The sequence below is a fragment of the Pagrus pagrus genome (genome assembly GCF_965226575.1).
Source record: "Pagrus pagrus genome assembly, chromosome: 8".
Taxonomy (NCBI): Eukaryota; Metazoa; Chordata; class Actinopteri; order Spariformes; family Sparidae; genus Pagrus; species Pagrus pagrus.
The window spans coordinates 16,608,533-16,620,640 of record NC_140192.1 but is presented as its reverse complement, the minus strand read 5'-3'; the positions used below and the strand labels follow the sequence as shown (position 1 = coordinate 16,620,640).

Genomic DNA, 12,108 nt, shown 5'->3' with positions numbered 1-12,108 from the left:
ATGTTATCCTGTGAGTGGATCTTCCCACAGAACTGTCACACATTTTACAGGTGCTTGTTAAACTTGAAAGCCGACTTTTAAACGTAACTTTCCCGACTATTTTGTCCACTTTTTTGCACTTAACATCATTTCTACAAGCGACAAACTAGTAATTAAGGGTTGTGTCACTTTTTTCTTCTCTATTTGATTATTTTTGGATAAGCACACTTTTTGACTTACTCAAAGGATAATAGCTGGTTATTACCCTTTGAGTATTTTTTGTAGTTTTGGCTTGTTTTTGCTTTCATTGTACCTGTCACGAATACTTCATTAGACTTACAAAATTAATTGATATGTTGGAACGTTGCAACATCACTCAAATGAACTCAGACATAGCAGAAGCCACATTGATTGGACAGGTCTTACACAAACACAGAAGATTTATTTAAATGAATAAGTGAGGAGAAACATCTTCAATCCCTCTTGTGAAAATCAGTGCGAGGGTGACCTTTAGCATGCTTATTGAAGCTGCTTAATTAAGTTGTTTGACTCAAAAATTTAAGATTACAATTTAATCAATAAAGAATCAACTTTAATTTGAGCCAGGAGCTTCTGAAACGTTGCAGATGTGTATGACATAATTCTCAGTAGCAGCAGCAGCAGCAGCAGCAGCAGGTTTAGTCCAATCCAAGACTCATCACGTGAGCATCAGCATCATTTGTTTTACACAAATACCCACCATGGCTCTCCTCATCACTTTAGAGCAGTGCCAAAAGAGTTGCATGCTCCGTAAGGTCAAATCTTAAATCTTGCCAGTCCAAAAGTGTTTTTGCTTTCCTTGATGTACAACATGTTCTCTTTGTTATTCATCCACAGTACAATACAGCAGGGTCTGGTAGATTTCAGCCCCGCTTAGGGCATTAGCTCTGAGGGATTATCCCACCAGCCAAACTGCTCTGTCACTAGCAGCACGCATCCTCGCATACAATCAGTCCGGCGGACACGTGTCTAATATGTGGCCTGCTTTACTACTTCTGATCAGGCTTGTCCTCTTACTCTCTCTGAGGGATGTGACACTGACCATTGTATTATTTTCTGTATCAGAATGACTGCAACTCCACTCCATGTTCATGTGTCGAAGCCCACCAGCATTTGATTTAACATTTGAATAATTTTGACATGTGACCAGGCACAACAGATGACAATAATTAAAAATAAAATTAAATGAAATTAATATTTTTTATCAACAATTAAGAGAATTACTGAGACCAAACATGAGGCACATTTAAAAGTAAGAGCAGATTAGTAATCTTCATGTATAGAGGTGTTTCTTATTAGTTCAGAATGATTTATCATCGTCCAGTTTGACAGCATTTGAGAAGTAGTTGCAAAACGCTGTATTTACAAGCTATGTTAAAGAAGACATTTTTTTCCCCAGGCTACACAACTACACTTGAATGCATCTTTATCAACTTGTAATAATTTAAAACTACGTGCCTGTGCAACTCTGAAAGGAAAAAAATATAAATGAAAAAGTTCCAGCGGTAACTTGCTCTGTAAAAACCTTAGTTACAATTCACCTGCTCACAAAATGCTCAAAACAGGACTCACACAAGGCTTATAGTTATTTTATCTTTATACAGTATAGTATGAATAATATGACATCCTCACACACGTCATGTGTCATGCCACTACAGTTTGAACACCATGACTAGCATAACTCACATCCATTCAATGTCTGAGCTTGCTACTCACTTTACCTCAGACACCTGTCCTATTTTTTGACGGGGCACCCTAAAACGTTTGCCTGTGGAGAATCATCCCATCAGAAGGGTGTTTCTTGATATTTACAGGAGCTTTACAGAGCTCTGACAAAAATGCTGCAGCAATGATGAAGAATCTGCGATTTTTTCAGCTCTGTGTGCTTTTGAATTTGATGCGCTGCTGGATGATGTGTGACCAGTATAACCCACTTGATGCTCAAAATACGTTGTGTGATGCATTTTATCAGAGCAGCTGGCATCTCTCGTTTGCGAAATGGCAATTTCACAGAGTCAAACTCTTAAAAAACATAGAAAATGTGTATTTTTGTCCCCGCTCAGTGATGAAATGCACTGAAAAGTATGCGTGAGCCAAGTCATTTGCATTGTCTGCTGTCGTTTGGAAATGTATGACTGAGCTGAGAGCTGAGAGCAGCACTTTGCCTCTGCAGCGCTTCCAGTTCAACAGGTGGCATATGATTGATGTGACATTGTTGGTTGTCAGACCCATTCTTGTCTTTCTTTTATTTGCTGAGAAGAGCATTTGTTGACCTCACAGTAAACTGCAGTTTGCTTGTCTTTCGCCTGGAAGCTTTACTGTCTGCCTTGACAGGGACAGGAGGGAGCCTGTTATTTACTCATTTGCTCGGTGGTAAAACATAAAGGATGACATCAAATCACAAGGTGGTGAGACAAAACCCTCTCATGGGGCTTGTAAAACATCTCAACACAAATTAAAGCAAGACAGAACATACCCAGCAGCTTCAGTGACGCTTCTCAAAGTCTGACCTCACTGTCCACTTAACCGAAAACAATAAATTGCCCCACTGGGATAAATAATATTAAACTAAACTGTCCATTTGCTTGTAAATATAACACCTAAGAAACATTAAGTAGCTTCAAACAGATCAGTGTCCTTACACAGCTTCTCTCTGGGGAACATTCAGGTGTTAAGCATTTGTATCCACTTAGTCTGTCCCTAAGTGCTCTGCACAGTCTTTTTAGTGTGAGGGATTTTAAACAGGATTTGACATTTCTCTCACACACTTTACATTTTTTGCTGCATGAACAGCTTACAAGCAGTGGGCAAAGATGCCTGAACAACATCTTTCATTTTGCTGAGAAAAATAAATGTGCAGGACTGAACCCTGTTGTTCAACTCATTCACAAAATCCATGTCCACCAGATGACAGTTTAGTAGTAGTTTTTTGTCATAAACATTTGATATTGACCACAGTCTTCCTTCAGGGAACATCCTCGGCCCTATTCTTTATAAATGTTTCCTCTGTGAAATGAATCAGCATGATGGCACATTTCAATGTTTTGCAGATGATACACAAATGTTTTCTCTCTCCAGACAAACAAGTTCCTTTTCAAGTTATTTTTTGAGATTTTACTTGTAGAATCAAAAATGTCTTATCTGTGATATAAAATCTTAAAGTGATCAACTATATTGTGTTATATTTTTGTGGGTATTTTATGCCTTTATTAGACAGCTGATAGCAGAGGGATGACAGGAAATGAGGGGAGAGATAAATGGGAAATGACTTGCAATCCACCCCCCCTCTCCATCCCCTAGTATCAGAGAGCATGCAGGGACAGAGGGATTGTTTAGTTAATATTAGTCTTGTCTGCCTGACTCACTGATCCTTTATCTGGCTGATACCTAAACAACTGTATAGACAATAATCCAGACCTTCACAGTTGCAGTTTGGATAGAAAACTACATGGTTAGGTTTAGGAAAACATCATGGTTTAGGTTTGAACCACAGCGCTGTCTTTGTAACTTCTGTCACAAGTGTACCTACGATACCTAAGTAACTTATGTTATCTTATGTACATGACGTCACTTACTGCACAAGTTAAAAGGACTCATCGTTGACTTCTGGTTTCACAATGAAACATCTGTCCCCGACCTACTCACTGTATGGACTTTTCAATCTGCTCACAGCCGTTTTTCTGATGAGGACCGGCTCGAGATCTCTGTAGCATAACTGCTGTTGTTGAAAAATCCATGGAGCTGCCCATGATTTGTATTTGTGCCTTTTCCTCTCCGTCCTGCCCTTCTTTCACATTGCTCTTAGATGTATAATATTCTTTAAATTACATCCTGTAAACACTCAGTTTTATACTATAATGTCACCTCTATAGATTAATGTCACCTTTATGATGAAAGTGACAAGTAACAACCTGCAGTCAAGCTGCTGCCTCTACTACTCCTCTAACATTTCTATGATCACCAGCTTCTGTGCTGCTGAAAAAACATTTGCAATGCAAGCCACCTCTGTAACTTCTCTTTTCCCCCCTCGACTCTCTGTAGCGTCATTGTGAGTCTCTCTCACAGCGTCAGACCATTCACACAGGTATTGACAGAACCTGGAACGCGACCAACGAGGCCACTGGGCTTCTTGTGAGCCTCTGCCAAGCTGGCACGAGTGACACACAAGGCAAGCTGTGCTGACAGCTCAAGACAAATGACCTGTTAATGATCTCCCTCTCTCTCTCTCTCTCTCTCTCTGTCTGGTCTCTTTCATCACGTCTCACACGGTTGGGCTGTGATTGAATAAATGTATTGATCACCTTTAGTGACAATATGCATTTAAACCTGATTTGAATAATTAAATTACCTTAAAAAGGCGATCAACTTTTATCGTGCTGCATAGTAAAATGACAATAAAACATCTTCTGGGGGCTTAATTGCATTTTCGATCAATATCAGTGACTCACTTTTAGCCTAAAGCCCAGCACACATTGACATTTCAAGGCACTCTGGCATTTCAAGACCTTCTGTGTGGCATTGTGTGTGAGATCTCACTGCTAATGTTTAACGTAATTCTTGAAAGATTCCTTAATTTTTACACAATTTTCACAATATTTTGGGGACTTTTTCGCCCGTTTCTGAGGCACAGAACTACTTTGTTATCTAACTGCAATGCTAGCTTAAAACAAATGTGTTTACAGCAGTGGCTTCAAACTTCTTCTGGTCATGGCGTGCCCGCCTTTGGAGGACAAAAATATTTCATAAATTGAATATGGTATATCCCACAAAGAAAATGTGTCTCACAGCAGATGGCAGGAGAAGCCCAGGTGCTACTATCAACATTAACGATGGCTCTGTTCCAGCAGTTCAATACAGCAGTCAACAATGTTATTAGAGACACCTGTGACTGACAATGTCTGCTGTGATTTTAAAGGGATTTTTGACCGCTTTCGGGCAGTAAGAAACAATCTTGCGGTGCCGAAATACTATCAGATGAAGTAAGTGTTTAAACATTCAACAGACAAAGAGCAAGGGTATCTTTATTTTGGGTTCATACCTCCATCCACCAGCTAGTTCACCACTTCTGGAACTCAAATGGATGATTACCCTGTTAGCTAAAGGCATTGACGATCCCTCAGTATTTGTTGGAAGAGGGGAAGTGAAAGCGTTTGACCATAAACACTGATTTAGAAAATAATTCTGATTCAGTGGCTCTGGTTCACTGTATGTGATAAGAATTGTGTTCCAAATGTAATTTTCTTCATTAAGGATGATTGTTTACTGATCTGTTAGTAGCAAGAATACAATCCCTTCTGTCTTCAGCATGTGTGCAGGTGAGACGGGATATAAAACAATCCTCGGGCGTTCATAAAACTATAATTTTCATCAAGGAGTTGAATGGTCCAGCAACAACAAGACCAACAGAACAAATATACTTACCTTGTGACTAATCTGTCTTTTCTCATTTCCTTTTCAGTGAAAAAAGCCAAACTACATGGGCCTCCAGGTAAGAGTGAACACATCACACTAAATATCTGTTGATGTTTGAACATTGAGAGGTGTCGGCATGATGATAAAGGAAGATAAGGATGACAACCTTGTTCTTCATCTGAGTAATAGCTAGAGATGTGATTTTTACAGTAAGTCTCGAGGAGGTGGCCTAAAGACTGAACGACATTGTTGGCTTGTTAAAAGTTTTAGGCATTCGCTGAGGATGTCTGTTCTGTTTTAGAGATGGCTACATGTTTACTCTCTAATCTCTCTTTAAGAAAAACATAGCAAAACACAGTCAGAGAATCAACTTTGACCTTTTTGTCCTTCAGGAATGGGGAATTGTAGCATAAAATTTAGCTGAGCTTTGTTTGAACAAAGTGTTGTTTTAGTGTTAAGGTGAGAGTCTTGTTCTTGTCCCTGTGCAGTGTTTCTTGCAACGGCCATGTTTGAGTCTCCCCTTGGACATGTACTTGGATATCCACAATAGATTTGTCACAGAGGAGAACACCTGAAGTGGAACTCCGTCTTCCCGTCCACCTTTCTTTCTCTGCGTCTTTTTTGTTTTTTTACCTCTTCGCTGGCTGCAGCTGTTGGTCCCACCTTCCCTCCAGGCGATGATGAGGGGAAAACAACAGCGGCGAGTGGGAGAATGAAAAGTCAAACCAGAGGAGGAGAGGAGAAAATCAATAGAGCATCACAGACAAAAGGCCACCTGCTAGCCTGAAATGACAACTTGTCATCCGGGCATAAAGGAGAAGATGGAGACAAATCCCTTAGTGTCTTTAGGAGACAGAGACAGACTCCAGATACAGGAGATGATTTGTCACTGGCTGCCTCTGGCCTCCGATTGCAGGGCAGACTTTCAGAGCGGAAGGAGGAGATTTGATTGGCCTCCCCTGGGTTCATAAAACAGGACATGAGTGATGGTGTTGCTACTGTAGAAATGTCCTTTAATTCATTTATCTGTAGTTCTCCTGAATTACTACTAGTAGCAATTGTCCCTTTGAATGTTATAGAGTTATTAAACTAATTTGTAATACCAAACAAAATTGCTCAGCTTCCTGTAAAAGGAGATCCTGCAGAGCTTTAGCAGAGATGACTGTCTCCAGTACGATCTGTAATGACGTATTAACATGTTAAAACACCAAAGTTACAAACAAGCTCACCAATTGAGATTGCCGTCAATCAGTACCCAAGTTCTGCACGGTAAAATTACTGTTTCTATCAAAGTAGTCTGGTGGATTTGAAGAGACTGCAGGTGGATACAACAGCTTCAGTTCCCCATCAGTAAATCCCACATTTACAGCAGTCTGTCTGTGCAGAGAGGTCACTCATCCCATTTCACCTTTGTCATGTTTTCTTTATAATTCTGAGTCCTTTGTCATATAATACAGAGTGATGACAAACAAACAATCAAAGGTCTGACATTCTCATAAGTTGTGAAGTGACATCCCTTTTGCACAACATGATTGGTTGATGCCTTCATTCACGTTGCGAAAGCTCAGAAAAATCCACCTTGTCCACAAAAAACATGATGTCGCTTTTTTGCTGTGTAGTATTTGCATTCTGTGTGTAAGTATTCATGACACAAATATCGGTTAACAGTCTCCTTGATAAGTAATAATTGGCCTCGTCCCAAAAAAACACATCAATTGGCCCCTAATAAAGGCAGAAACCAAAGTGCACTTGTGCTGAGACTTGAGCGGCTTGAGGAGTCATCTCAGCACAGTGCCGGATGATCAGAAACCTGTATGATATATAATACAAACATCATATGTCAGAAATATGAACAAAACCAGAAAAGGACTAAGATTGAGTATACTAGTGTTTGTGTGAAAAAACAAGAGGAAGAAGAGAAAATAAAACGGCGTGGACGGAAATATATATTTACAAAGCACTGCTCGAAAAGTTCACAACAAATAGATCAATACAACCTAAAACAACACACCTACTTTTCCTCAGGTCTGTAACACCCAGTCAAGTTAGTGATAGTGAGCATACCCAGACTGCATTTCTGTCATGTGACATGATTATTAGTCTCAGGTCAGGCACATGCCCCAGTTTGGGAAACATGATCTGATTTATCTTAATAATAAGAAGCAATAGATTCTTTTTGCCTGGGGGAGCTGGTTTCTGTCCCAAGGCCCTCCTGAAACCCCACTGCTTGACGACCCCTGAGAGATGTCGGCTGGTATATGTGTCACTTTAAAAGATTTAAGGCACGTTATCCTGATTTTAGACATGCTGTCTATCACTGTGGCTTGACTGACTCACTTTGTTGATTCCCAGCTTTTTCATCTAGCACCACAAGCAGGTCAGAACCCTCAAACAATTGTCCACTTCTCATAAGCCACAAAAGCACTTTCAGATTAGTGCAAATGTTGAATGCTAACATTGATCCCTGAGGCAAAATTCAGCCAAGTCTGGCAATACAGAGCTGATCTGTTTGAGCCGTCCTGAAACGGTCACTGTATGGATTATAAACTCTTCTGATTTAGGTAAAAATCCTAGGCCTTTCCTCTGGCACCACTTTCAGGCCAAGCATATTTGCCCCACAACTGATTCAGATCAAAGTTGTCGTCCCATTTTTCAACCGTCCAACAGTTTTTCCAGCTATGTAGTAAACCTTAATGCTATGCTTGTCATTTTTAATTTGCCCAGTCTTTGAGATATCTGCTTCCATCCCAATACAGTGGAGGTGAACTGAATAAAAACAAAATGACAAAGACTTTTTATTAATGAAAAAAAAAAAAAATATGGACAGAAGGTTGCATGGCTTTATAACGCTAGACTCTAGTGGTACAATATGTTCATTTCTTTGGTTATTTTGGTCAACTGAACCTTTAAGTAGACATCGAGTAAGATCCCAAAATGACCATAAGATTTTTGATCAACATGACAAAATGAATTCTCCTCTAACGTCTTCAATAATGACTCAAAGGAAAGAGATCACAGAGTCAGAGGCCAATTAGGAAGTTCATGTGGTAGGTGATCATTCGACAGCAAGGCTAGCAGTTCATGTAAATGTGCACTATGTAGTTTTGGGGACGAAATTTTAATCAGAAGAAAAAGATCTTCATCTTGACTGATTTTTTTATGCATAAACAAACAAACAAACCATTTTTTTCATGACTGAATAAAGTGAATAAACAAACTGACCTTAAAGGACAGCACAATCTCATACCGTGGACCCTGCCAACTTTCTAGCTTCAAACAGAGTTCTGGTGGGCTTATTTTCCTCTGAGAACAGCTTGTTTATTCAGTTATGGAAGAAATAAATATTTCTGAGTTTGTATTATTACCTCATCAATATTGTAAATATTAAAATTCTGAGTTTGAATTTCTTCTCAAAAAACTACACAGTTGAATGAAACTGAATACTTCCTTTTCCTTCAGTCTAAGGGATGCAACTCAGTAATATCAGCTGTTCAGTATTTGGTTGAAAACCAGCTGTTGACCTTTTGTGTCATGACACCACTTACTGTACGCGCAAATCTCTGGATAAGAGGTTTGAGAAGGGGGGTTTTAATCAGAGTGAAACTTGTCTGACTCTCAAACTGCTTTGGAAAAACAATCCTGGCAGGAAATGTGAATTAGAAACACAAACGTGGTGCAGGGGGGGTTGGCCCCCATGTTCGAAAAAAAATGTGTGAAAGTACCCTCTTGGATGCCCCTATGGTAGATAAAACATGATATAGTGCTCTCTAGGGTGCCCTTCCAGTGGAGAAAGCGTAGTGAAGTGCCCTCTCTTCACTATAAATACATCTTGACTTTCTGTGCGCTGGTGCCCAACAGCATACAGCTGGTGCGGCTTTCCCTGCACCCTAAATATCCAGAGTCTGCCACTGTTAGGCAGTAAAAAAAATTGGCCTGTACATGTCATAATAAATCATTAAAGGAATAGTTCACTCTAGAATGAAATTCAGTCATTATCGACTCACCCTCATGCCGTCCGGTGTAGTTTCAGACATCCAGAGTTTACTCGAAACAGCATCAGTTAGTACATTTTGGATGGATGTCTAGATGTCGCCACTTCAGGACACTTGGATTGCAGCGGACGAGCAGTATGGAGGAATATTACAAAGTTTTTGTGTAGTTTTATGAACCTTTTCGTCTCGGACACCATTGACGCCCGTTAGATGGATTTTTGCTGCGAGAGGTACCCCTGCGGGTCTCCAGCTGCACTTTGAGGAATAAGAAACTACACCGAACTTCTCATCAGCATGAGGGTGAGTCAATAATGACTGAATTTCGTTCTAGAGTGAACTATTCCTTTAAGCTTAACAAATAGGCCTCTCTTCTTCAGGTGTGTTGTATATTTAGAGCTGAGGCATTGCTCATCAGTAGTCGTTGTCATCTTGTTGCGATGGGCCACTGCAGCCTAATGAATACAGAGGAATCCCTGACAACGAGGCAGTGGCGTTGGTGTAATGAGGCAGCCCTTTCTCAGCGCTGTGCTGTCTGACTTGTAGTCTGTCTGTCAATTCCTCCAGAGTCAACTTAGTTTATTTGTAAGAAGTCATTCAAGAAGATGTTTTCTATGTAATCTGCCAAAAAGATCACAGTATTTTTCTTGTGAGGAATTGTGAGGAGAGGTTTCTTTCTGCTCAGCTTTCTGAAGTTAGAAGAAAACTGTCTGGAGAGAAAACAGTGTGGCAATGATTTGACAAACTGTATTAATCATTTCATAATGGCCAGAATAAATGACAGACGGTGATGTAGTAGTGGAGTGGGTGTAGATTTTAATTTGAGGAAAATACCATCTATTTTTCGACCAACATTTTGTTGTCGTCCTCTTTTTGAAAAACAGTCATCCCTTAAAATAGTTCTATTCTTGTTGTTTATGCAGTCTGTCTGTGGTATTAAGCGTTAATTGCTGGGTGTCTCTGCACGGAGCGCTATAGAAAAATCTCCTGTCAGTCAAGCAGTGTGGGCAGTGCTGCACTTTGTTCCTCTTCCTTAGATTTTCTGTCAGTAGAAATTCTTTAGCGAAGCTTCCTGTTGACAATCTCGGTCTTTTCCGATAACTAACACACAGCACTGTAGGTAATTCGGTGTAAAGTAGCCAGAGAGTGAGGTTTGTCTGTTGCTGGACTTTGGTTAAACTGCCAATAGACAGCTTTTTTGCCATCATGAAGTAAATGTAAATTGCTCAATGTAATGAATAATGACACCATCTGCATTTAAATTGATTCCTTATAAACCATGTTTCCACGAAGCTATTTTGTCAGCCACTGGGCACTAAATCTCTTGGGAGGCTGGCAGCTTGGCACCATTTCTATCTGCTTTCATGTCTCTATTATTAACTAAATAATGAATAAACTCATGGTTTGTCCTGTGTTGTTGGGAGTTGGTTCCCTGAGTAACACGGAAAGTGATGCAGCTGTCCTTGCAACAGCAGCGGCAGCAACAATACTGCTTGGAGGGGGGAAAAGTTGTCCGTTTCCACTTTATGGTTTCATTCGTTGAGGCACCAAAAGTACTTAAGGTAAGATTTGGGAAAAGATCATTGTTTTATAAGTACGTTAAGTATGTAACTTAAGTTACACAAGTATGTAAGCACCAGTATGCAAAAACAAGGGATGATTTCTTAACAGCCATTGTAAGATTAAATGTAAATATTGCAATCTTTTGCATACCAATTAGCTACAGTTAACAGCAACATTTTAAGAGGTGGACACAGAGCAACATTATGATTCAATCAGTCATGTTGTCTACCTGATGAATGCAAGTCCACTAATCATTGCTTACAGCTCTGTTTTTGCTCTCCACCAACCCTTGAGGAAAATATCTAACTCTGCCTGATGTCATCCTTACCAGCCAGCTGGTAACTCTTTATCTATCTGCTGATTCGTGCTCACCAGGCAGTGTATAGTTTATCAAAGCGTGTAAAAGAGCTGTCTGCCGCTACTCAAACTCAAAGGGTTGTTCAGTGTGGTGAGACTCCATCATAAACATTAATTGTGGTGTAAAACCAAATCAGTGAGCTTGGGGGGCTGACTCAGAGATTGTGGGAAAAGGGCTGTTGATGTTGAAAAAAACATGCTGCTGAAATAAAAACAGAGCTCTCTGTTTGTTTGCACTTGCAAGACAATAGGAATTAGTCTCAGTTTAATATCTCCTTCAGCTCCCTTCATCTACCAAAAGCTCTGCACCGCTCGCCCTTTCCACTTGTCTCCCTCACTCTCCAGCCTCCTCCATCCCATCCCATAATAGAGTATTCATTACTGTAGACAGCCTAGTAAATGTCATCGCTCCTGGACGCGCCGCGCACGTCCGTGTGTAACTGAATATAACTTATTTATTTTCATAAGTCATCACCACTTAATTATAAATGACGCCGACTGCTCCCCCAAGAGGGTCCCGCTGCATGCTGGGATATGTCGCCCCCACCACAGCTAGTTGCTGCTTACTGGAGGAACGTATGAATGTTTGTGTGTGCGTGTGTGTGTGTGTGTGTGTGTATTTACGGAGGTCTGCTGAGTGTCATTCTTTCAAGACAACCCTAGTGAAGGAAGACCACATTTAGATGTAAGCTAAATTTGTATTCTTTTTGTGTTCTTTGTTTGTTTTTGCTTTCTTTCCTGGCCTGTCCATCGGTTGTGTTTTCCTAAA

At 40.2% G+C, this 12,108-nt stretch overlaps 1 protein-coding gene and 1 long non-coding RNA gene across 2 annotated transcripts in view; both read left to right on the top strand.

Annotated features, from left to right (window-relative positions):
• The first annotated feature begins 4,933 nt into the window (after window positions 1–4,933).
• Window positions 4,934–6,353, top strand: LOC311260679. Its single transcript, XR_014623046.1, has 3 exons — window positions 4,934–4,997; window positions 5,477–5,506; window positions 5,919–6,353. It is a non-coding gene; the product is annotated as an uncharacterized lncRNA (long non-coding RNA).
• A 4,569-nt stretch (window positions 6,354–10,922) lies between these two features.
• The window catches only part of LOC311261890 (protein unc-13 homolog B-like), a gene marked incomplete at its 3' end in the record, with an annotated part of 83,642 nt that continues 82,456 nt past the window's right edge, over window positions 10,923–12,108 (top strand). The window contains exon 1 of the mRNA XM_084360903.1: window positions 10,923–10,981. The remainder of the gene's footprint in view (window positions 10,982–12,108) is intronic.